Raw genomic sequence first — 23,982 nt, forward strand, 5'->3', positions numbered from 1 at the left:
ATTGACAGTTCGTAACACCTGGCTAGGTAACTTTAAATGAATTTTATCCATAACGGATTTTATCCATAGTCAAATATGCAGCTGAACTTGGTAAAACTGAAATATGGACTTCAAAATGATAACACGTGTGTAACTAAGTGGCAAAACTGTCACCACGGCGTAACTATAATAATGGTGCTTCATCTTTATTGATCTCCTGCAGTATGAACGTGTACATGAATGTATAAGCACCTGAGGATGGGCGCAAGTCCGAAACCGGTCGGGTCACAATAACCTTTTTTTTGTGACTGGTAGCGGATATTTTTCTACGCCCTATAAATAATTAGCTGCCGAGTACACAGGTCACGAAAATCTTTGTCACTGGTGAGGTCACTTTCCTTAAAACAGTGACCTCAGGAGATCTCCACTACCTCGTAAAATGAACAGAATTACATTCTTAGGACAATGGAAAATTTAACGGTATAATTTCTTAAATCTTTATAAATCGTTTCAAATAACCCTTCAATATCACGATCAGCAATGAAGGAATGTGCCCAGAACTTCTTTTTCCGCATTCCTTTTTAGTTCCAACTTGAGCAAAAAAGTTGTAGCTCTTCTACTCTTCCACTGAGTGGAGACTGAAGGCATTTCTCTGGTGTCTCCTGGCGTCTTGCATTGCTAGACCTGAGAGCTGCCAGCACAGCGGCCAGCAAACCTGCCGTGGCGTCCAGGTGCGGCAGGGCCCCTAAGTACCTGCTCACTAGCAGAAGTTGTCAGCTGCAAGTTGTACGTCAGTCTGGTCTTGCTAGGGAGTTCGCGATGTCTTCAAGTCGTCGAGTGTCTTCAGCAAAAAAGGAACAGTGAACAGAATTATCGTGTCTGGACAGAGACCGCCTGCCTGCAGAGTTAACTGACTACTGTTGGATTAGTGATCTTCCGACTTTAATTCAGAGAGTATTGTTATTCAGTTGTAGTTCTTAAAACAGTCAACGAAGGACAGATAGGCTAAACCTGCATTCTAGAACTGCTTTGACCAGGGTAATCAAAACTGAGTAATATATTACGCTCTTCACTATTGCGTGTTACTTTTATTGTGGGTGTGTTGCCCTGGAACCAACGCATCCGTCCTAACGGGACACCTACATTAGTCTTTCTCAGCGGCAGCGAGATTTTCAAGAAAGTGGACGCCCGCAGTCAACAACATACTGCTCTTTGTTTCATGAACAACTGGTCACTTTTCATCAAGGTAAAGACAGATTACAAGTATCTCTGAGTCAAAAGTAATTTGAGGTGAAAATGTTAGGTGCCTCATCCAGCATTTCAAGGACATTTGCAGGTGCCACTGCGTTACTTGAAGATGACCCCGTTTAAACAGCAGAGGAAAGTAACGCGTATCGGTTGAGAGGGCATCTTCCCAAGTTTCGAATCGTAATGTGCGCAATGGGATCGGCAGGAATCAATTGTATAACAGAGTTGAACTAATTTGGTGAAGATATAGATAAATCATATTCGAGGTATAATAGAAGAATTTGATCTACTTTTAGTACTTACCTTTTGTTTCGTTTTTTGTTTTATCGTCATCGTTAATATTATACAAAGCTGAAAATATGACAAATTTCTGAACGTAATACCGTAAATCCTTAAATAATACAGTAGTAATGTGTACTTATACCATCTATTGCAGGCAATCCATGTCACGTAAATTGACAGCCGCAATAAATGAAAAAAAATTTACCTTAGTATACAACACGTAATCGAGGGCTGAACTATTTCTCAACTGTAGGATGATCATGAAATATTAATAAAGCATGAAGATCTGTATCTAAAGTCCTGCTCTAATGAATACACCATCCAATAGGAATTAGTCGTTATTCGGTGTGACTTCAGCCACATTCTACAAAACAACAACCTAAAACATATCACAAAGAGCGGGAATAAGGCACCGTAGAACATTTAGAGCAGAGCGTGGGGAAGGGTGGGGAGGGGCAGCTGTGCACGTGGAGGAGGGAGGGGGGAGAGCTACTACTGCACGCCGGTGGCTCTTTTGGAGGCGTCGTATCCGGCAACCTCCACCGCTGACGTCACAATCCAGTTCAGGCCGGCGTAGAAGGGGAAAGAGAAAGCGTAGGAAACAAGCACGTTTCTCTTGCCACAGGAGCCTGCTGTCGTCTGTTTCCGTAGTGTAGTGGTTATCACGTGCGCCTCACACGCGCAAGGTCCCCGGTTCGATCCCGGGCGGAAACACTACTTTTTTTTAAAAACTGCAAGTAGTCTTGTATCGCTAAGAATGAAAGAGATCCACACGGTAATGCTGGTTAACAGGAAACAGCGTAAGAGCTACCAAATGCTTCTCCTTCCTCCTACTTCTCCCCCTTGCAATTTCCGCAATTGATGTGCGATGTATGAGTATAATATTTTAATGGTTTTATTTTAATTATTTATTTTTTACTTATTTATCAGGTTCCATGTGACCAGCTATTTGCTCATGAACATATCGATGCATAGTTTACAACGATGGCAAGCATAGGGAAGAGCCGGCCGCTGTGGCCGAGCCGTTCTAGGTGCTTCAGTCCTGCGGTCGCAGGTTCGAATCCTGCCTCGGGCATCGATGTGTGTGATGTCCTTAGGTTAGTTAGGTTTAAGTAATTATAGGCCTCACTTACCTTACTTTGATGAAACTGACCCTAAAATACAATTGCGACGCGTCACTGACATCGTACTGAGGCAGTAAAAGTTAACAATCCACACTAACATTAATATTTATTGATTTTTACTTAGAGAAAGCACGAGATAGGAACATTAGGCAGACCATGGCAAAGAAATTGGAAAATTCAGACGAATTTCTTGTTTATTAAGGTTATATTTGGCTCATTTCCTGAATTTGAAATATTAGGAAAATACAAAAATTTCTCATCTTTTCGGTGATTGTAAACGATTATTTAGTAACACCAGATTGCAGATTATATATTGGGCGCGAACGTAGCCAACGCTGAATATTGATCTCAGCCCAGTCGTCTCTCTGCTACGTGGTTCATCGGAAAAACTAATCAGTCACATTACCACTACACGCAAGTGAAGCCGTAAGAAGAAGAAAGTAGTAACACGTTACTTCGGATCTCTGATCAGAATGCATAGAGAGGAGCAACATGTGCTTGTCAAAAATCAGTTCAAAAAACATATCTTGCTCTCTCAAAACTAAAACTATCAGTTATTTATTTATTTACTGTATTTCCCTCCATACAAAGTTTTTTCTCCAACATAACAAATACCCTGAAATTATTATATGTGTTAATAAGATCTTAATTTATCTCATCAGGATGTTCTTCCAGGTCTTTCGATCTTGTATATCTTCTTCCTCTGCACCAAGTCTTCTATTTTTAATCGTACATTTTGGAGCCAGGTGGTCATAGGGCGTCCTCTTCTCTTCTTTCCCTCCAATTTCCATTACAGGAACATCTTCGGAATTCCGACTTCCTTCAGTCTTCTACCATTGCAACTTCCTTCCATCCATCATGTACTGTATTCTTTCTATTGTACTGTATTAAATCGGGGACCTAGAAACGACAGTGGCTTCGTCCCGCTGTAGCCCTCAGTGGTTCACAACTCCACAGCCATCCATCCAGCCCACCGCTGCCCCACACCAAAGCCAGGGTTATTGTACAGTCCGGCCCCCAGTGGACATCCCCCCACAAGCCCTCCTCCTCGGAACGTTTCATACCAGACGAGCGTAACCCCAAATGTTTGCGTGGTAGAGTGTAATTATGGTGTACGCGTACGCGGATAAGGTGTGCTCGCAGCAATCGCCGACACAGTGTAACTGAGGCGGAATAAGGGGAACCAGCCCGCATTCGCCGAGGTAGATGGAAAACCGCCTTAAATCCGTCAGACGGATTCGTGCCGGGGACCGTCACGCATTCAATCTCGGTAAGCAGCGCGTTAGACTGCGCGGCTAGCTGGGCAGGTTATTCATTCTCCTACTTACTTCTCTTTATTATTTCATCGCTTCTTGCTTTCTCTTTTCTAGAAATGCTTTCTGACCTTCTGAGGAAGTTCATTTCTACTGCTTGCAATTTTTTTTGTTTTGTTTTGTTTTGTTTTGTTTTGTTTCAGATTAGTAGTCCAAGTCTCCACTCCATATCTAGCTATGCTCTCTAGTATCGATTTACATATGCCTTTTTTAGTTCGGTTTATTACATTTGTGCTCCATATGATTGAATTGAGCATCCCAATGACCTTCCTTCACTCCTAATTCTTTTATTAACTTCTACATCGGATATTCCCTCCAGCTCTAACACGGATCCGAAGTAAGAGAAAATATTGATCTTATTATTCTTCTACATCTACATCTACATCTACATGACTACTCTGCAATTCACATTTAAGTGCTTGGCAGAGGGTTCATCAAACCACAATCATACTATCTGTTTACTATTCCACTCCCGAACAGCGAGCGGGAAAAACGAACACCTAAACCTTTCTGTTCGAGCTTTGATTTCTCTTATTTTATTTTGATGATCATTCCTACCTATGTAGGTTGGGCTCAACAAAATATTTTCACATTCGGAAGAGAAAGTTGGTGACTAAAATTTCGTAAAAAGGTCTCGCCGCGACGAAAAACGTCTTTGCTGTAATGACTTCCATCCCAACACGTGTATCATATCTGCCACACTCTATCCCCTATTACGTGATAATACAAAACGAGCTGCCCTTTTTTGCACCCTTTCGATGTCTTCTGTCAATCCCAAACCTGGTAAGGATCCCACACCGCGCAGCAATATTCTAACAGAGGACGAACGAGTGTAGTGTAAGCTGTCTCTTTAGTAGACTTGTTGCATCTTCTAAGTGTCCTGCCAATGAAACGCAACCTTTGACTCGCCTTCCCCACAATATTATCTATGTGCTCCTTCCAACTGAAGTTGTTCGTAATTTTAACACCCAGGTACTTAGTTGCATTGACAGCCTTGAGAATTGTACTATTTATCGAGTAATCGAATTCCAACGGATTTCTTTTGGAACTCATGTGGATCATCTCACACTTTTCGTTATTTAGCGTCAACTGCCACCTGCCACACCATACAGCAATCTTTTCTAAATCGCTTTGCAACTGATACTGGTCTTCGGATGACCTTACTACACGGTAAATTACAGCATCATCTGCGAACAGTCTAAGAGAACTGCTCAGATTGTCACCCAGGTCATTTATATAGATCAGGAACAGCAGAGGTCCCAGGACGCTTCCGTGGGGAACACCTGATATCACTTCAGTTTTACTCGATGATTTGCCGTCTATTACTACGAACTGCGATCTTCCTGATAGGAAATCACGAATCCAGTCGCACAACTGAGACGATACCCCATAGGTCCGCAGCTTGATTAGAAGTCGCTTGTGAGGAACGGTGTCAAAAGCTTTCCGGAAATCTAGAAATACGGAATCAACTTGAGATCCCCTCTCGATAGCGGCCATTACTTCGTGCGAATAAAGAGCTAGCTGCGTTGCACAAGAGCGATGTTTTCTGAAGCCATGCTGATTACGTGTCAATAGATCGTTCCCTTCGAGGTGATTCATAAAGTTTGAATACAGTATATGCTCCAAAACCCTACTGCAAACTGACGTCAATGATATAGGTCTGTAGTTAAATGGATTACTCCTACTACCCTTCTTAAACACTGGTGCGACCAGCGCAATTCTCCAATCTGTAGGTACAGATCTATCGGTGAGCGAGCGGTTGTATATGAGTGCTAAGTAGGGAGCTATAGTATCAGCGTAATCTGAAAGGAACCTAATCGGTATACAATCTGGACCTGAAGACTTGCCCGTATCAAGCGATTTGAGTTGCTTCGCAACCCCTAAGGTATCTACTTCTAAGAAACTCATGCTAGCAGATGTTCGTGTTTCAAATTCTGGAATATTCCAGAATTTCGGAAAACTGCGTTCAATAACTCCGCTTTAGCGGCACAGTCGTCGATAACAGTACCATCGGCACTGCGCAGCGAAGGTATTGACTGCGTCTTGCCGCTTGTGTACTTTACATACGACCAGAATTTCTTCGGATTTTCTACCAAATTTCGAGACAATGTTCCGTTGTGGAACCTATTAAAGGCATCTCGCATCGAAGTCCGTGCCATATTTCGCGCGTCTGTAAATTTTAGAACATCTTCGGGATTTCGCGTTCTTCTGAACTTCGCATGCTTTTTCCGTTGCTTCTGCAACAGCGTTCGGACCTTTTTTGTGTACCACGGGGGATCCGTTCCATCTCTTACCAATTTATGAGGTATGAATCTCTCAATTGCTGTTGCTACTATATCTTTGAATTTGAGCCACATCTCGTCTACATTTGCATAGTCAGTTCGGAAGGAATGGAAATTGTCTTTTAGGAAGGCTTCTAGTGACACTTTATCCGCTTTTTTAAATAAAATTATTTTGCGTTTGTTTCTGATGGATTTGGAAGAAACTGTATTGAACCTAGCTACAACGACCTTGTGATCACTAGTCCCTGTATCAGTCATGATGCTCTCTATCAGCTCTGGATTGTTTGTGGCTTAGAGGTCAAGTGTGTTTTCGCAACCATTTACAATTCGCGTGGGTTCGTGGACTAACTGCTCGAAATAATTTTCGGAGAAAGCATTTAGGACAATCTCGGAAGATGTTTTCTGCCTACCACCGGTTTTGAACAAGTATTTTTGCAACATACCGAGGGTAGGTTGAAGTCCCCACCAACTATAACCGTATGAGTGGGGTATTTATTTGTTATGAGACTCAAACTTTCTCTGAACTGTTCCGCAACTGTATCATCGGAGTCTGGGGGTCGGTAGAAGGAGCCAATTATTAACTTAATTCGGCTGTTAAGTATAACCTCCACCCATACCAATTCGCACGGAGTATCTACTTCGACTTCACTACAAGATAAACCACTACTAACAGACACAAACACTCCACCACCAATTCTGCCTAATCTATCTTTCCTGAACACCGTCTGAGACTTCGTAAAAATTTCTGCAGAACTTATTTCAGGCTTTAGCCAGCTTTCTGTACCTATAACGATATCAACTTCTGTGCTTTCTATTAGCGCTTGAAGCTCAGGGACTTTTCCAGCGCAACTACAACAATTTACAACTATAATTCCGACTGTTCCTTGATCCAAGCACGTCCTGTATTTGCCATGCACCCACTGACATTGCAGCCCACCCCGTACTTTCCCGAGGCCTTCTAACCTAAAAAAACCGCCTAGTCCACGCCACACAGCCTCCGCTACCCGTGTAGCCGCCAGCTGAGTGTAGTGAACTCCTGACCTCTTCAGCGGAACCCGAAACCCCACCACCCTATGGCGCAAGTCAAGGAATCTGCAGCCAACACGGTCGCAAAACCGTCTGAGCCTCTGATTCAGACCCTTTATGTATGTCATCTGGATCATTAGTGAAGTATTCTATTTTCTGGTAATTAATCTTCAATCCCCAATTTCTGTATTCCATTGCTAATTTGTTACACATATAATTTGCATCCTCTCCGTCTTGTGTATAACTACTTGATCATCAGCAAATAGGTGATGTAAATAAACTCCATCTTTAATTCCTAGGCCCAACACAGTGCATTTTTACTCTCTATACCAATATCAATATCATTCTTTCTTTCTCTTCAGCTGGGTGGCAACAGAATTATCACATCGCGGCTTATGTGATACCAGTAACTTGTAACCGGCCTTTTCCGGCTCAGCATTACCTGCTTGCAAGTCACAATTACTGCAGGTTACGCGGCGCAAAACTGACCAATAAAAAAACAACAGGCTCATTGCCTCAGTACAACTGCTCACAACTGACTGTTCACGACTGCCTCATTGCATCTGCCTCCCTAGCACTGCCCCTTTCCTTTCTTCATATTCAACGTTGCACGACCACGCCCTAGGCGTTTATTGGCTGAGATAATCTCTCCACTGGTGGGTTTGCATATAGGTTCACTAGGCATGGACCCGGGGGCGGCACCTTAAGGGGGCGACATTTTTTGCTCTGTATTCATTTTAATTTTTCACCTTTCAACTTAACTGGTCTTACAAACGACAATTTTTTTAATATTGTTAAACAATTTGCTAGTTTAAACAAGTCTTAAGAACGAAATTCGACAATACAAGCTTGGAAATATACATAGTTTACTTGGAGACTGAATGGGAATTTAACATCAGGTTTCTGTCTGGTATCATCTTCATGACTGTTCAAAATATTCAGAAGTAAGCCGTCAGGACGGCAATCTACAGTACAATGTTTGAAGCGTCATTATTCTGAGTATGTTGTCGGCTGCTACTTAACCCTACCATATTTCCCCCGTGAAAATACCGAGAACCCTGAAAAGCTTTGAGAAATCAGCAGTTTCTTAAGTACTGTAACATGTGTGAACCTCAGTAGGTAAAACCCGACTCTACTTAAATTTCTTTTAGAAATTGCGGGATAGTATCAAGTCAATTCTCCATTACTGCATTAATGTGAAAGCTCTGTGGCTTTCAATATCTGAGCTTTGATTTAATGACAATCTTTTCACAAAACATGTTGATACTGGGAATGTTTTAGGTTTTTAAACATCTGTTTATACGATAAGAAGGTAAGTACAATTTCTAATAATGTGTGAAATACACTTCACAACAGTTTAAAAATTTCATTTAACTATTTACTTAGTTACTTTTTTTGCTGAAATAGAAGAAGAAACCAACTTTTGTTTGCCTCATTTTTTTGTGCTGCAGCCTGCACGATATCAAAGTTCCCACCTGTGCAGTCGAATAGTACGTGGCATTGCAAATTTTATATCAGACATCTCAACTAAGCATTTTTTCCTCGAGGAAAGGTTATTGTTGTGTTATGTTGGAACAAAAGGTGCCTTTGGGTGTAGACATAACAGCAGTATTCACACAAATGACAAACAATACATCAGATACCAACAAGACTACTTAAACTTTGTAGTCTGTCTTCCCTGCCTACAGAAACCGCTAAAATGTTATAGAAATTGCAAAAATTATTTGCTTTTTAAATTAGGAAGACAGTGTCAAGAGTATTCACGACACATTTGCGTCCGAGCTAAAACTCCGGCGACGCGGGAAACAGAAGTCAAAAAAGGGACTTACCCGTTTTTTTTACAAGACGAATTCCAGACGGCAGGTGTGCTTCTACTGTTCACTGACAACAGAGAAACAGGCGACAATGAAATTAAATTATTCTGCATTGTCGTTCTTTCATAGCACACTTACGTCGAGTAATCCGAGTTGGTCAGTTCATCGCTCCGTATTGTGCTCGTGTGCCGTGTTTAAAGTAAAAAGCTTTGTTATCGTGCGCGGTGCAGTACGTTTGGAACTGGATACAGTCTGTCTTTCTTTCCTTTTACAATTTTTTTCTTTTGTTTTGACTGTTGGTTGACAACTTTGTAAGTGCTTTAACATGAAACACAATAATAAAGCAAACGTGTAAAATTAAGTGGGGCGGCATTTCGGAAATTATCAAAGGAAAGCCGAAAACGAGAAGCCGATGTTCAAAAAACGCTTGACAGAGTAGATAAATTTTTCGCAAAAACCTTTGCTGGTTTGACTTCGACTTCAATTAGTATAGATGATATTTCTGCACTGCAGCTCTTGTAAAACAAGTAAATACAGATGAAACAAAAGTTAAAAAAATGAAGAAAAGCAAATTGTTCCTGATTTCGAGTTTCACGAAAAACTAAGTGTCGAGTCAGACAATAAAAAAAGAAATAACATCGTTAGTGATGATCCTGTAGAATGGTGTGTCAATGAATCAACAATCGACATTCTGTTACAAAGTGGCATTAATCAAAATTGTAACGTGAATTTTCTAATTCAAGAAGATCAATAGGCGATAAAACCAGATATTTGAACAAAAATGTATTTTTACGTAAACTTTTAAATGGTGAATAAACTTTGCGTGATTTTCTTATCACTCCTGTAGCACCGGTGTTGTTTTTTGTGCGCCATGTAAATTTTTCGGAAGTAAGGTTACTAATGGTATGGCAGATTGGAAAAATATTTCTAATATTTTATCTCATCATGAGAATTCACTTGAACACAAAAATTCTGAGTTATCACTCTTAACAAGAAAAAAGTCACTTGGAACAGTAGATAACTATTTTGAGTCATGTGTTGAGACAGAAAAAATGTACTGGCGCAGTGTTTTGAAAATGGTGTTTGCAGTAGTGAAGAAGCTACCAAGTCGTGGACTTCCCCTACGTGGACACGTTGAAATATTCCATTCATTACATAATGGTCAATTTATGATGTCTCTTGAACTTATAGCCGAGTTTGATTCTTTTCTCGCAGAGCACATTGAACGATATGGAAATCCAGGGCAGGGCCATACAATTTATCTTTCTTGAACAATCTGTGATGAAATAATAGAGCTTATTTCTGAACGAATAAATAGAATTATCATAAGTGAAATAAAATGGCTCAAAGATTTCTGTATAATAGTAAATTCTACTGCAGACATTTTACATATTGATCAGTTATCTTTCATATTAAGATATGTGAACGAGAATGGTGAACCTGTTGAACGTTTCCTGCTGTTTTTACCAAACACGGGACACAACTCCGAAAACTTAGCTAAAGCCATACTAAAAGTCCTGTCTACAATTCATCTACAACTGCATCTACACTCCGCCAGTCACCTGACAGTGTGTGGCGGAGGGTACCTTGAGTACCTCTATCGGTTCTCCCTTGTATTCCAGTCTCGTATTGTTCATGGAAAGAAAGGTTGTCGGTATGCCTCTGTGTGGGCTCTAATCTCTCTGATTTTATCCTCATCGTCTCTTCGCTAGATATACGGAGGAGGAAGCAATATACTGCTTGACTCCTCGATGAAGGTATGTTCTCGAAACTTCAACAAAAGCCCGTACCGAGCTACTGAGTGTCTCTCTTGCAGAGTCTTCCACTGGAGTTTATCTATCATCTCCGTAACACTTTCGCGATTACAAAATGATCCTGTAACGAAGCGCGCTAATCTCCGTTGGATCTTCTATCAGCCCTATCTGCTACGGATCCACACAGGTGAGCAGTATTCAAGCAGTGGGCGAACAAGTGTACTGTAACCTACTTCCTTTGTTTTCGGATTGCATTTCCTTAGGATTCTTCCAATGAATCTCAGTCTGGAATCTGCTTTAGCGACGATTAATTTTATATAGTCATTCTATTTTAGATCACTCCTAATGCCTACTCTCAGATAATTTATGGAATTAACTGCTTCCAGTTGCTGACCTTCTATATTATCTGTTCCACATGTTAGTGGCAGCTGAATAAGTAATATTCCAGGCTAACAATCTGGTCTTACTTTGGAAATTCAGGGATGACTTTGGATTCCCTACTCTTTAAAATTTACAGCTTCAAGTCGCAAGATTGAAAGTTCGCACATTGGATGCTCTGGCCCAGGTGGTAACTCTGATAAGGAATCCACCATTACATTATGTAATGGAATGGGACCTATGATTCTAGGGAGTCTTAACATTTGCGGTGAGTCTGTTTACTCATTCATATCATTTAAAAAAATTTAAGATTATAAAGTGATTTTTATTATAACTTAGAGCACATTCATTGGCTTTGCAAACTACGGATTACCTGTTTATTTTACAGTTGCCGATGGTAGATCGCGGAACTAAACCTCGTTTACGTGCTGACGTGACCGAAGACTAAACAATATCTGAATGACCCAGGCCGCTCGGCGCTGTACAGTCAAGTCATAGAGATACTGTAGTATATTACACCTGATGCGTTTTCTTAGCGTCCTGCTGAAGTGTGTAGTAATCGATGAAATATACGTCATCGGAGAGTACGCTCAGATGAAAGAGTGTTAATAAATAACGTTGTTCAATTCTGTCTAATACCATTAGAAAGAGCTATGATGAGAGCAGTATATGCAGTACAAAACTGTTCAACCCTTACATGGATTAAAGGTATTGTGTACACTTATTATGGAGCATCTAGCTACACAGACCTAATGCTTTACACGTTAACTGTTAGATTATAAAACAAATTTGATTTTTCCGCATTAGTCTGTAAAATTATATACATAATAGCAAATCCAGTTCTGTGTTTGTTCCTCTATATTTGGTTATTAGTTCGTGCAGCGAAGTCTCTGCTCCATCTTTATTTCTTAAGCTTTCCTTTAGATTCACGTATTAATACCGAACGCGCTTTTCTTTTCTTTATCTTCTACACATTCAAGCCGGCCGTTGTGGCCGAGAGGTTCTAGGCATTTCAGTCGGGAACCGCACGGCCGCTACAGTCGGGGGTTCGAATCATGCCTCGGGTATGGATGTGTGTGATGTCCTTAGGTTAATTAGGTTTAAGTAGTTCTAAGTTCTAGGCGACTGATGACCTCAGATGTTAAGTCCCATAGTACTCATAGCCATTTGAATCATTTTTTTACTCATTCAAGTTATTAGGTCTAGGCAGTTTAATTTTAATTTTGAACGTATCTCTGTAAAATGTATGACACGTTCGCATCAATTTTTAGATCGTAACACAACTTTTTTATTTTCATTTTCAACGGTTTCATGTAAAAAAACACATTAAAAGTGAATGTATAACAAAAATCCGTTGTCTCCTACACGCTCTGCTGGATTTTTAGGCCATACAAGAAAAATTATTTTCTTTGTGTTCGTTTCTGTTGTCTTTCGACAGAAGAATGTGTTAACACAGTGCAGTTTTAAGTTTGTTTTATCCGTTGCCGTACATCAAGTGCAGTTCAGGACCGATCCTACATTTTGACTGAGCGCGACTAGACCGCTGACGCGTCCTTCAGAACAAGGAATAGCAAAGTACGCTCCCATCCAAAGCGGCAGTTGTAAAGTGATCGGGTAGCAGTTATTATTTAAAACATGTTTTTTTTGGGGAGGGGGGGCGGGGCGGGAGGCACATATATACGGAGTACCTAGGGGCGCAAAATTTTTGAATCCGCCACTGACTCTCTCCACTGTTTGCCAGCGAAACTAAATGCTTCCCATGTAGCAGAGGAATCTCGAAATCGACCAGCGATAGTTGAGAAAATATACCATGAACTCTCCCGTGGGTGATATGCAAAAATTCGTAATCAAAATGAACGGAGGCTAAATTAACAGACCAGTTTCAAGCCGTCCCTTTCCCGATGTCCGCACGGGTTCAAAACTCCCAAGCATGTTCCGCAGTCACCGACAGCCATCCCAAAAAAAAAAATAAATAAATGGTTCAAATGGCTCTGACCACTATGGGACTTAACATCTGTGGTCATCAGTTCCCTAGAACTACTTAAACCTAACTAACCTAAGGACATCACACAACACCCAGCCATCACGAAGCAGAGAAAATCCCTGATCCCCCCCCCCCCCCCCCCCCCGAATCGAACCCGGGAACCCTGGCGCGGGAAGCGAGAACGCTACCGCACGACCACGAGAGGCTGGCCAAACAGCCCCAAGGCGGTCCTAGAGTTCGAAGGCAATTTCCCCTACTGCCTTGTCACGTTGGATGCACTAGTTTCTCCCGATCACTGTGTCTTTATTAATAGTTGGATGAATGACCGTCTGGCAAAAATCGGATGCTGTAGTCTGAAATGATGCGCAAGTCGCCGAAGTGGAGTCCAATTGGAAGACTTCGCGACACTATCACAGATTATGTCTCAATCACACATACTATGATAAGCGTCCGTACTAGGTTTGGTCTCGTAAATAATACACATACGATAACTCAATAACGAACAGGTGCAATTGCGCTGATCGAATTGTTCAACAATATTTTTAGCCAATCAGCTCACGTAACATCTCACGATGGTCCTGTGTCAATAACGTCTTCGAGAGAGAGTAGTAAAACGTTAACTTTTCGTAGATTATTTACACTTTGTACTCCTGGACGCCGGCCGCGGTGGTCTCGCGGTTCTAGGCGCGCAGTCCGGAACCGTGCGACTGCTACGGTCGCAGGTTCGAATCCTGCCTCGGGCATGGATGTGTGTGATGTCCTTAGGTTAGTTAGGTTTAAGTAGTTCTAAGTTCTAGGGGACTAATGACCACAGCAGTTGAGTCCCATAGTGCTCAGAGCCATTTGAACCATTTTACTCCTGGACGCAATATCTGTCATCTCTCCGAAGTAGTTTTCTAGTATTGCAGGTCCCAATTTCTACGGATCGGGAACGCAAACTCTTCTGATATTATAAATGAGGAATATTTAAGTCGAATCTCGTTAAATTATCGTCCACGTCTACGTGATTACTATTCGCGATAAAGTGCCTGGCAGAGGGCTCAATGAACCACCTCCAAGCTGTCTCCCTACCGTTCCACTCTCGAACGAAGCTCGGGAAAAAGGAGCTCTTAAATTTTTCTGTGCGAACCCTGATTTCTCTTATTTTATCGTCATGATCATGTCTCCCTATATAGGTGGGAGTCAACACAATGTTTTCGCACTCAGAGGAGAAAACTGGTGATTGAAATTTCATGAGAAGATCCCGTCGCAACGAGAAAGACCTTTGTTTTAATGACTGTCACTCCAGTTCATAGTACGATAGTACGATACCAGCTGCCCTTCTTTGAACTTGTTCTATGTCATCCGTCAGTCTCATCTGATGCGGTTTTCACACTGCACAGCAATATTCCAGAATAAGGTGCACAAGCGTGGTGTAAGCAATCTCTTTAGCAGACCTGTTCACCTTTTAAGTGTTCTTCCAATGAATCACAGTCTTTGGTTTGCTCTACCCACGTGACTATATATGTAATCTTTCCAATTAGGTTATTTGTAATTGTAGTCCCTAAGTATTTAGTTGAATTGACGGCCTTCAGGTTTGTGTGACTTACCGGCTAACCGAAATTTAGCGTATTTCTTTTAGTACTTACATGAATAACTTCACACTTTTCTTTGTTCATGGTCAATTACGACTTTTCGCACCACACAAATTTCTTACGTAAATCATTTTTCAATCCGTTGTGACCCTTCTGACAGGAAATCACGTATCCAGTCGCACAACTGTGACGATATTCCATAGGCAGGCAGTTTGAATAGAAGACGCTTGTGGGGGAACGGTGTCGAAAGCCTTCTCGAAATCTAATAATATGACATACCCTGTCGATAGCACTCGTTACTTTATGAGTATAAAGAGCTAGTTGTGTTTCACAAGAACGATATTTTCTGAATCCGTGCTGACTATGTGTCAATAAATCGTTTTCTTCGAGGTAATTCATAATGTTCGAACACAGTATATGTTCCAAACCACTACTGCAAATAGACGTTAGTGATACAGGTCTGTAATTCAACAGATTACTCCTATTTCCGTTTTTGGGTATTGGTGTGAATCGAGCGGATCTTTCTGTTAGGGAGCATTTGTGTATAACTGCTAAATATGGAGCTGTTGTATCAGCATACTCTGAAAGGAACCTGACTGATACACAATCTGGACCGGAGGCCTTACCTTTGTTAAGTGATTTAAGCTGCTTTGCTACACCGAGGATATCTACTTCTATGTTTCTCATCTTGGAAATTGTTCTCGAGGGAATTTAGGAATAGTTACTTCGTCTTCTTTGGTGAAGGAGTTTCGGAAAACCTTGTTTAATAGCTCTGCTTTAGTGGCAGTGTCATCAATGACTTCACCGTTGTTATCTCGCAGTGAAGGTATTGATTGCATCTTGCCACTGGCGCGCTTTATGTATGAGCAGAATCTTTGGGTTTTCTGCCAAATTCTGAGACAGAGATTCGTTGTCGAAATTAGTATAAGCATCTCGCACTGAAGTTCGCGCTATATTTAGAACTTCGGCAAAACTTTCCGAATCTTGGGGATTTTGCGTTCTTTTAAATTTGGCATGCTTTTTCCGTTGCTTCTGCAACAGCAATCTGACCCGTTTTGTGTAACATGGGGGATCAGCATCAACACTTATAAAATTATGTGGTATATATCTCTCAATTGCCGTCGATACTATGTCTTTGAAATCATTCCACACCTTTTCTACTCTTACATTATCAGAACGGAATCGTAATCCAGAGACACAGTTTCTTCCGTTGCTGTGGTTCTCAGAGGTCACATACTGTACATGATCAGTAAAGAGTGAAATCGAGTTCGAGTCTCGGTGCAGCACACAGTTTTATTCTGCCAGGGAGTTTCAAGAGTGAAATCGTTTTTACCTCCGTCCGCGCAGGCATCACTGTAATGTTTCTGCTTTTACATAACGACACATTCTTTAAATAATATTCTCTCGTCATTCTGATAATATTTTAGATTACTACTACGTAATCTTTCACCATAATTCTCAGTTAAAATGTTTCTATTTCACAAAGATCAGTCTGTCTAACATAGATAATCCCTGTTTTCGTAAGCACCACTTTCCAAAGATACGACACTATGACACGTCGTGATAATTTCTTGTAGCAAACAGTTCACTCAATCCTTCAGATTCAGTCCTCTTCTTTCAGTTTCGTAGGCTGACACCTTGTTCAAAGTAAATACTTTGGAAATAAAATTCACAACTCACGCGTATACACTTCCAATAACAAATCTGTCTCGATGATTTATATTTCAATGGTTGTATACTATTACAGATGACCACTCATATGGAACATTCACATTGACGTGTTCTGTTCGTGGCGAAATACTAACTTAGACTGACTGCATTTTACAAACAGAACATTTTTCATTTCAATAACAACAACGTAATTTCGTTCTTTAATGGCAGAAGGCACAGGAAACGGCCTCAATGAAGACGGCTTCTACTCTCGCGACGCCCACGAGAAAGACAGGCCGCGGTGCATACGTCATGAAGGTAGGCCTGAACTCGCTTGCCCGCTCAGCTCAGCAGACAAAATACGTTTCTAAACCTATTAACTCGCAGCTATGTGTGTACGCAATTACGAGAATTGCATATTGTACTGGGATCTACTATTATATAGTCTTGCTGACTAACAATACTACAACAAAATACAAATTTAAGATCAATAGTCGATATAAATGTTGTAACAGCTTGTTTATAGCATTTATTCTCTTCTGCTTAATAGCCCTCATTTCATACAAGAAGTGCTGCCTTATGCAACTGATGATCATTTTGGCTTTATTTTAATTTTACTGCACCCCAGTGCAGCCCTAAGGATCGTTGTAGAACTAATACCAGCAAGACTCCACAATAGCGGACTGCTGTGGAAGATGGAATTCTCGTTTGTATGTACACACCTAGTTACGAGTTAACAGCTGTCGAAACGCAGTTTGTCTTCTGAGTTGAGCGAGTGAGCGAGTTCAGGCCTACCTTCGTGACGAACGCACCTCTCTCGGTGCGTGGCTGTCGGTTGAGTGACAATGACGTCCAGTTTATTGGACACAAATAAACCAAACAGAATTTTGTGACAGATACATCGACTTTGCACTCTCTATTCAAAAGAGGATGCGCAAATGACGACAGGCAAAAGATGGTAGAGATTTCTGCGTCTGTAAAAACATCCACGCTCGAAGCAACTACCACAGTCATACCTCATCGAAAGATCTTGCCGCTAATCTGAGAAAATTCTGGTCCTATGTAAAATCGGTAAACTGCTCGACGGCTTCTATCCAGTCACTCGTTGGCCAGTCTGCTGTGGCGGTAAGAGATAACAAATGAAAAGCTGAAGTCTAAATTTCACCTTCAATAAATCGTTCAAGCAGGAGAGTCGAACAAACATACTGTCATTTGACCGTCTCACAGTTTTCAAAATGGAGAATAGAGTAACAGGAACCCCTGGCCTAAAGAAACAACTGACATTGTTGAAAGCAATATCAATGGAATCTAAATTCGGCTTTACAGAGAGTACTTAGGCATTGGCCTCTTACTTAGCTAACATGTATCGCATATACTGCGAATCTCTCGCCAAGCGCAAAATCTCAAGTGACTGAAAAAACGCAGATGACTCTTATTTATAAAAAGACCGCATTATATAAAAGACCGGAGCCCCAAAATTACAGGCCAATATCCTCAACATCAGTGTTCTGCAGCATGCTTGAACATATTCTCAGTTCAAATATCATAGACTTCAAGTGAAACTATATGTTTCCAGAGACTGTTTCAAGTCTCAAACCACTATAGAGCAGAAGAAATTCCCTTGAAGCAATAACACAACGAACTCTTCAATATTAGTAAGTAAAGAGTGCCATCGGCAGTGATCTCAGATTGATTCGATATTTCTAGATTCCCAGAAGGCTTTTGACACCGTTCCCCACGAGAGACCTCTAACCAGATTTTGTATCTTCTAAGTATCGTCAAAGTTGCGGGGAACATTTGTGATCAGGAAAGTCAGAGTGCTTAATAATCGACTTATTGTTATCGAGTGAAACAGAAGTGGTAGCCGGCGTTTGTTCTTTCAATAACCTTGCATTTTCAATAGTCGTTCCCCATAGGCAGAAGTACCACAGGGTCATAGGTCAGCTGATAACACACATCTTGACTACAGTGAGTCTCAGTACAAATGATTAATAGGGTGCCTGGCTATTGTCAATGAGTATACAGACAACTTTTATGGTTGCCAACAGACTTTTATCTGTCACCGGAATTATCCTTGTGCAACTTTTACGCCTCTTAATAATTCTGGATAATAATTACATACAACTGAAAAAGAATATTATTAAAATTCGTCCTATTTACAAAATGCGCCCTCACTTTGTACGTCTTCCTACATACATGTTCACCCTCAGGCGGCCTAGCCACCCCTTCATGTCAGTTCGTTCCGAAGTCTCCATTTTCGAACAAAAGCCAACGAGAGTCCAGAAAAGGCAACGCTTTCTTATAAGGACATGTTGTAGACAGTCAATGAAAAACGAGGTACGTATTTTTAGTCGTCATATGTGTTCGAGCACACATTCAGTGCATGATCACGAGTCGACGGGCATTCCTCAACTCAGTTTCTCCCACATTCCACAATATTACAGTTTTTATATACCGCATTACTTGCTCGGAATGACGGTCTCCCAATAAACCAACGTCGTGTTTCAGATTTGGCACGTGTCACCATAGGGTCAATTAGTCAAAATTTTCACAAGGCTATGTGGTTCTTTCGTATGTTGTAGGCATGGAGACATCCTGCAGTCAAGGAACTTGCAAATGCTACAAGAAGTTATGCCGATGATTGTGATGGAGGAAAATTTGTAGCTATGTTGATACCGTTAGATGGTGTATAACTCATATTATTTCTCTGTAGTCTTTCACCATCGAGCACCTGTTTCCATTTTCATGGAACAGTCATATCCCAAAGACATATGAAAGTATCACAGATAATTCTCTGTTGTCAAGTAAGGTAACACATTTATCGTCAGTGCTGCACTCAGTTGTTCGTCACGAAACATGAGCAAGCTTTGCTCATTCATGATCTCATGTCGCCTCATATACTCATTTCCGACCATTGGTTTCTGACCTCTGTATACTTTATATGGAACACACTAAAGCATGTACAATTCTGAAGGTTTTGGGAGGCTGTAGATATGTGAGTGAAATGTACAAACAGACACAGTAGTAGTAGCAGTAAGGGTAGTAAGTTTTATTCATCTGCATATCTTTTTTACAAGGATACTTGAAGAGCACGCAAAATGAAGTAATTCACATAAACAAACATTTACAGAGCTACAGGTGTAGTATGAAGTGATGGGACTGGTAATTGGTCATGGGATTATGCTAGAAATCATCCAGGAATTTGCCTGATGTAATTTAAGGTAACCACGGAAAGCATAAATCAGAACGCCTGCAGGAGACTGGAACTTCCACCCTCCAGAACATAAGGCCACTCTGTTTAAAACAGTGCCACCTTATTCCTTTCACCCCCTCAGTACAATGCCGTTTTACAAATAAGTTATTTAATAATTAAAAAGGTTAATGCTACAATGTTCATTAATTTCTCACTCCCAATCACTCCACACACTACACACACCGTAAGCACATTGTTTTATAACACTACCCGCACTATCAATTAATGTCAGAACCGTTTTGTGCACAGTAACTAGCCTGAAAAATTAATTCACCGTCCGTCTATAATGAGCGAGATGGTGAGGTCAGAAATAGAATGAGGTGTTGGTGTTGTATACTGCATAACTTTGCGAGTAAGTTTTTCCAAAAAAGGAAAAAAGTGAAGGAAAAATATAGTGTAAAAATGTTACATGGAATGTTAGATGTTTTAGCATCGTTGTTATTACAATGTTACGTTTTTTTACCAAACGTAATGTTACGTAAGTAATTCTTCAATCTATAGAATACATTGCTTGTTAGGTCCTTTTTTATTGCCTCTTCAAATAAGTTTATTTCAGAAATTTTTTTAATCTCTTTTGATAATTAATTGTACAGTTTCATTCCTTGGTAGAAAACGCTATTTTGAGTTTTATGTTTATTCCTTCTTGGTAAATGTGAGTTCAGTGTAGATCGTGTTCTGTGTTCACCTGACGCAGATGTTTGTATGGTAATTATCTATGATATTTTTGGTGTGTACAGCGACTGATATACATACTCACACGGTACAGTTACAATCCCGTGTGTAAGAATGCAGTCTCTCGACGGAAGCATTGAATAAAAAGTTCTCGGATTTATAACCACGTCAACTGTTTAAAATTACATGAGCTTTGGGACAAGCACTGCTTCGCCACTGTCAAGTTAGATGACTGCCAGTGAGCTGCTGCTACGCCCCTTATATACGCTAGCTGCCGGCTGTGACGTCACTGGTGGCCACGGCATCGCCATATGTGAACAATCGTAGACTCACCGTTCGACGTGCCCATTTCAGCCGCGCACTCGCTGGATCCCATGCCGTGCTAAGTTGCAGGCCACTGTCTCTGCTTAGGGTGTTTAAAGGCACATTTTCAGCCATAGCATGTACATCTATTTTTTCTTAATCAGGGAACCCTGTTTAATAAAGCATGAAAGCCAATGCAAATTATCTTGTGCGCGGTCGCTGGTGAGACACAGAAAGGATGTCTAGTCTTTTGTTAATGACTTCTTCTGTTATCTGTTCTGGAGTGGAGTCAAGGGAGTGCCTCGAGCGTTAGACTGGCCGCTCTAATTTAAACTGTTTAATTTTTTTAAAAGTCACTGCGTACCGCAGGGCGTATACTCGCGCATACTAGTAATTATATAAGGAAATTTCCACTGCGCACGGACGAGATACCGACGTGCGGATAATTAACATATCACTAGTGATTAATATTGTATTCCCAATGTAAGTAGCATAGTGCACTTCGGTAATTATAGTTATGATTAACGCTATTGTGATTTCATTATGTGTTTAATACATGATCGTAAAATTTCAACATTATATGTAAACTGTACTTTCAGTATTTATCTCATTTTAGCTCAGAAATAACGTGGACCACGAACCTACTTCTTACGGCGACGAAATTCTCAAAGTATATGTCCGATGCCGCCTTATCATGGTTTAAATATATTCACTGATTTTTAAATATTTCCATTCATCTCAATTCAGTTCAACAAAAATTATAAAAATAAATAAATAAATAAATATATAAGATTATTTATAATTTTTGTTGATCTCAATTGATATATATATATATATATATATAATTTACAGGTGTTATCGGTGATTTTTATTTCAATGGCTCCTTTAATTAGACGTGTCGTTAGTGCGAGCTACGATGGATGTTTCGTCAAATTTTATCCCGTGTCCGTTATGGCGTAGGCCATAAAATCTATCATGCTCCTTCCTGTGTTGTTCCACAGTGCGTACTATTTGTCCGACGTAAGACTGGCGACATTCGCAAGGTATCTTGTAGACCCCAGGTCATTTGACACTTGCGGCATGTTAAATCAGTCTCAGCATTTGGCGCGTTTTTGCTGGAGGCCTGAAGATCGATTTGTCGTTTCAGCAGGCTGCTTGTTTTGCTCGACACGGGACCACAGAAAGGCAAAAAAGCAAGTTTCTTTTCCTGCTACTGGTCGGTGGTCTTATTGCGAGTTTTTCATGAAACCGCTTCATTTATTTCATGGACTGTGTAGCTGTTGTTCCTGAAGACCTTGCTTAGGTAGCTCAGCTCACGGGACAGGTTATCAGCGTCTGATATCATTCTTGCAATATGCACCAGTGTCTGTAGAACAGTGCGCTTCTGTGCCGGGTGACGATGGCTGACAGCGTGCAAGTACAGAACGGTGTCGGTGGGTTTTCTTTAGGCGCTGTGGCCAAGGTATCCATTTCGTATGCGGCGAACGAGGACGTCGAGGAAGTGCAATGCACTGTCTTTCTCTGTCTCCATGGTAAACAGGATGTTGCTGTTAATTCCGCTGTGGTGTTCCAAGAACTCGTCAATTTTCTCACGCCCTTGCGCCCAAATAACGAACGTGTCGTCATCGTATCGCTTTAACGGCACTGTGCCTAAGGCAATACCTTCAAAATTCTCCATGAAGAGATTTGCAATAGCTGGATCTAACGAGCTATACATTGCAACGCCGTCCTCGTGATTTTAATACTGACCGTCGTACAGAAAATATAAAGAGCTAAGAATGTGCCTAACTAACTCGACTACTCCACTGAGAAAGAACTGGAATACCAGGTCCAAACAGCCTTTATCGTGAAGAACGCCACCACATCTCACCATAATGTGACCCTCACTCCGTCACTAAGTCGAAGATGTTAATTCGGGTGATAAAATCTGCTGAATTTTTAGTATGATGTCCGAAGTGCCCCACATGTGGGACGACAAGATGGACTAAGTACATCGCCAGCTTGTATGCTGGTGCACCAGTCGTGGACACGATGAAGTGGAATAGCGTCCCGTCCTTGTGGATCCTAGGTATAGCTTTAGCGGTAGGTGGTCTAGGTGCCTGTTTGAGAATATTCTTGACCCTACTGTCTTCCAAAGAAGAGCGTTCGAAAACTTCAGATGTCTCTCATTATTCTCGATGTTGGGTTGTATGGAAGTTTCCGAGAAGTGTCTTCGCCCAGCAGAGCGCAGATGTTCGCATCATATTGTCAGCAGGAAGGACCACAATGTTTTCATCATTATGTACTGCTCGCAGGCCATTGGTCGTAATGGGTGGTGGCAACTTAGCCTTTGTGAGAATACGGCCCGTTGCACGCCGTATTTCATCTGGCGTTTCAATTGGGACTGTGTCACGTGTGCATATCATCTTGGTCATTGCGTATATCGAGAGCAAGCCATGTTGATCGACGATCTTTGTTTGTGATGCTACACCGTCTCTCCCTTAGGACGCTCACAGAGAGAACATTATTACAATGCGCGCATTCATATACAAATTAACACAAATATAACGACGGGGAAAAAATCACAACACCAAGAAGAAATTGTGCGATAGAAACGAAAAATAACAGACTTCTTTTTACATCTGAAAGATGATGTCTATTCTAATTGCACGCCAGTCGCGTAACGGTTGGCACTAGTAGGGCCACTGTGAGAATTCATACCAGGTGTGCCTTGAATACACGTTGCAGCGGTCGTGAGCGTTAGTCAACTTTAACACTGGACGTGGTGAGCTGGTGTTGGTCAAGAATGTCTTTAATGCGACAAAGACGTCATCATCGACAACTCACTGAATTTGAATGAGGTACTGTAACAGGGCTACGAGAAGGTGGATGATCCTTCTGCGATATTGCAGAAGGACTTGACAAGACTGTAACCACTGTATTCGACTGATGGCACCGGCGGTCACGAAAATGTACGGCGGGAAGAAGAACGTTCTCCGGGCGGCCACGTGGCACTACCGAGAGGAAAGACCATCGTGTTCGGCGTGTGGCTGTGGCGCTTCGTACTGCATCTGCAGCAGCGATTTCAACGTCAGTGAAACCACAATGACACAACGAACTATTAAAAATCGGTTACTTCAAGGACAGCTCCGAGCCAGACGCCATGCACCGTGCATTCCACTGACCCCAAACCCCGCCATTTGCGACTTCAGCGAGAGTTCATTGTTTTGCAGTGTTTTCCGATTATAGTTCATCCTGTCTCTACGCCAGTGTGTGGTTAGAAGGAGACCCGTCCAGGGCCTGTAACCAGCCTGTCTGCGTTCAAGACACTGAACCTACACCTGGAATTATGATCAGGAATGCGATT

At 41.3% G+C, this 23,982-nt stretch overlaps 1 non-coding gene across 1 annotated transcript; it reads left to right on the forward strand.

Annotated features, from left to right (window-relative positions):
• The first annotated feature begins 2,150 nt into the window (after positions 1–2,150).
• Positions 2,151–2,223, forward strand: Trnav-cac (transfer RNA valine (anticodon CAC)). Its single transcript has one exon. It is a non-coding gene; the product is annotated as a tRNA-Val (tRNA).
• The last annotated feature ends 21,759 nt before the right edge of the window (positions 2,224–23,982 follow it).

Source organism: Schistocerca gregaria, chromosome 6 (assembly GCF_023897955.1).
Source record: "Schistocerca gregaria isolate iqSchGreg1 chromosome 6, iqSchGreg1.2, whole genome shotgun sequence".
NCBI classification, from domain to species: Eukaryota; Metazoa; Arthropoda; class Insecta; order Orthoptera; family Acrididae; genus Schistocerca; species Schistocerca gregaria.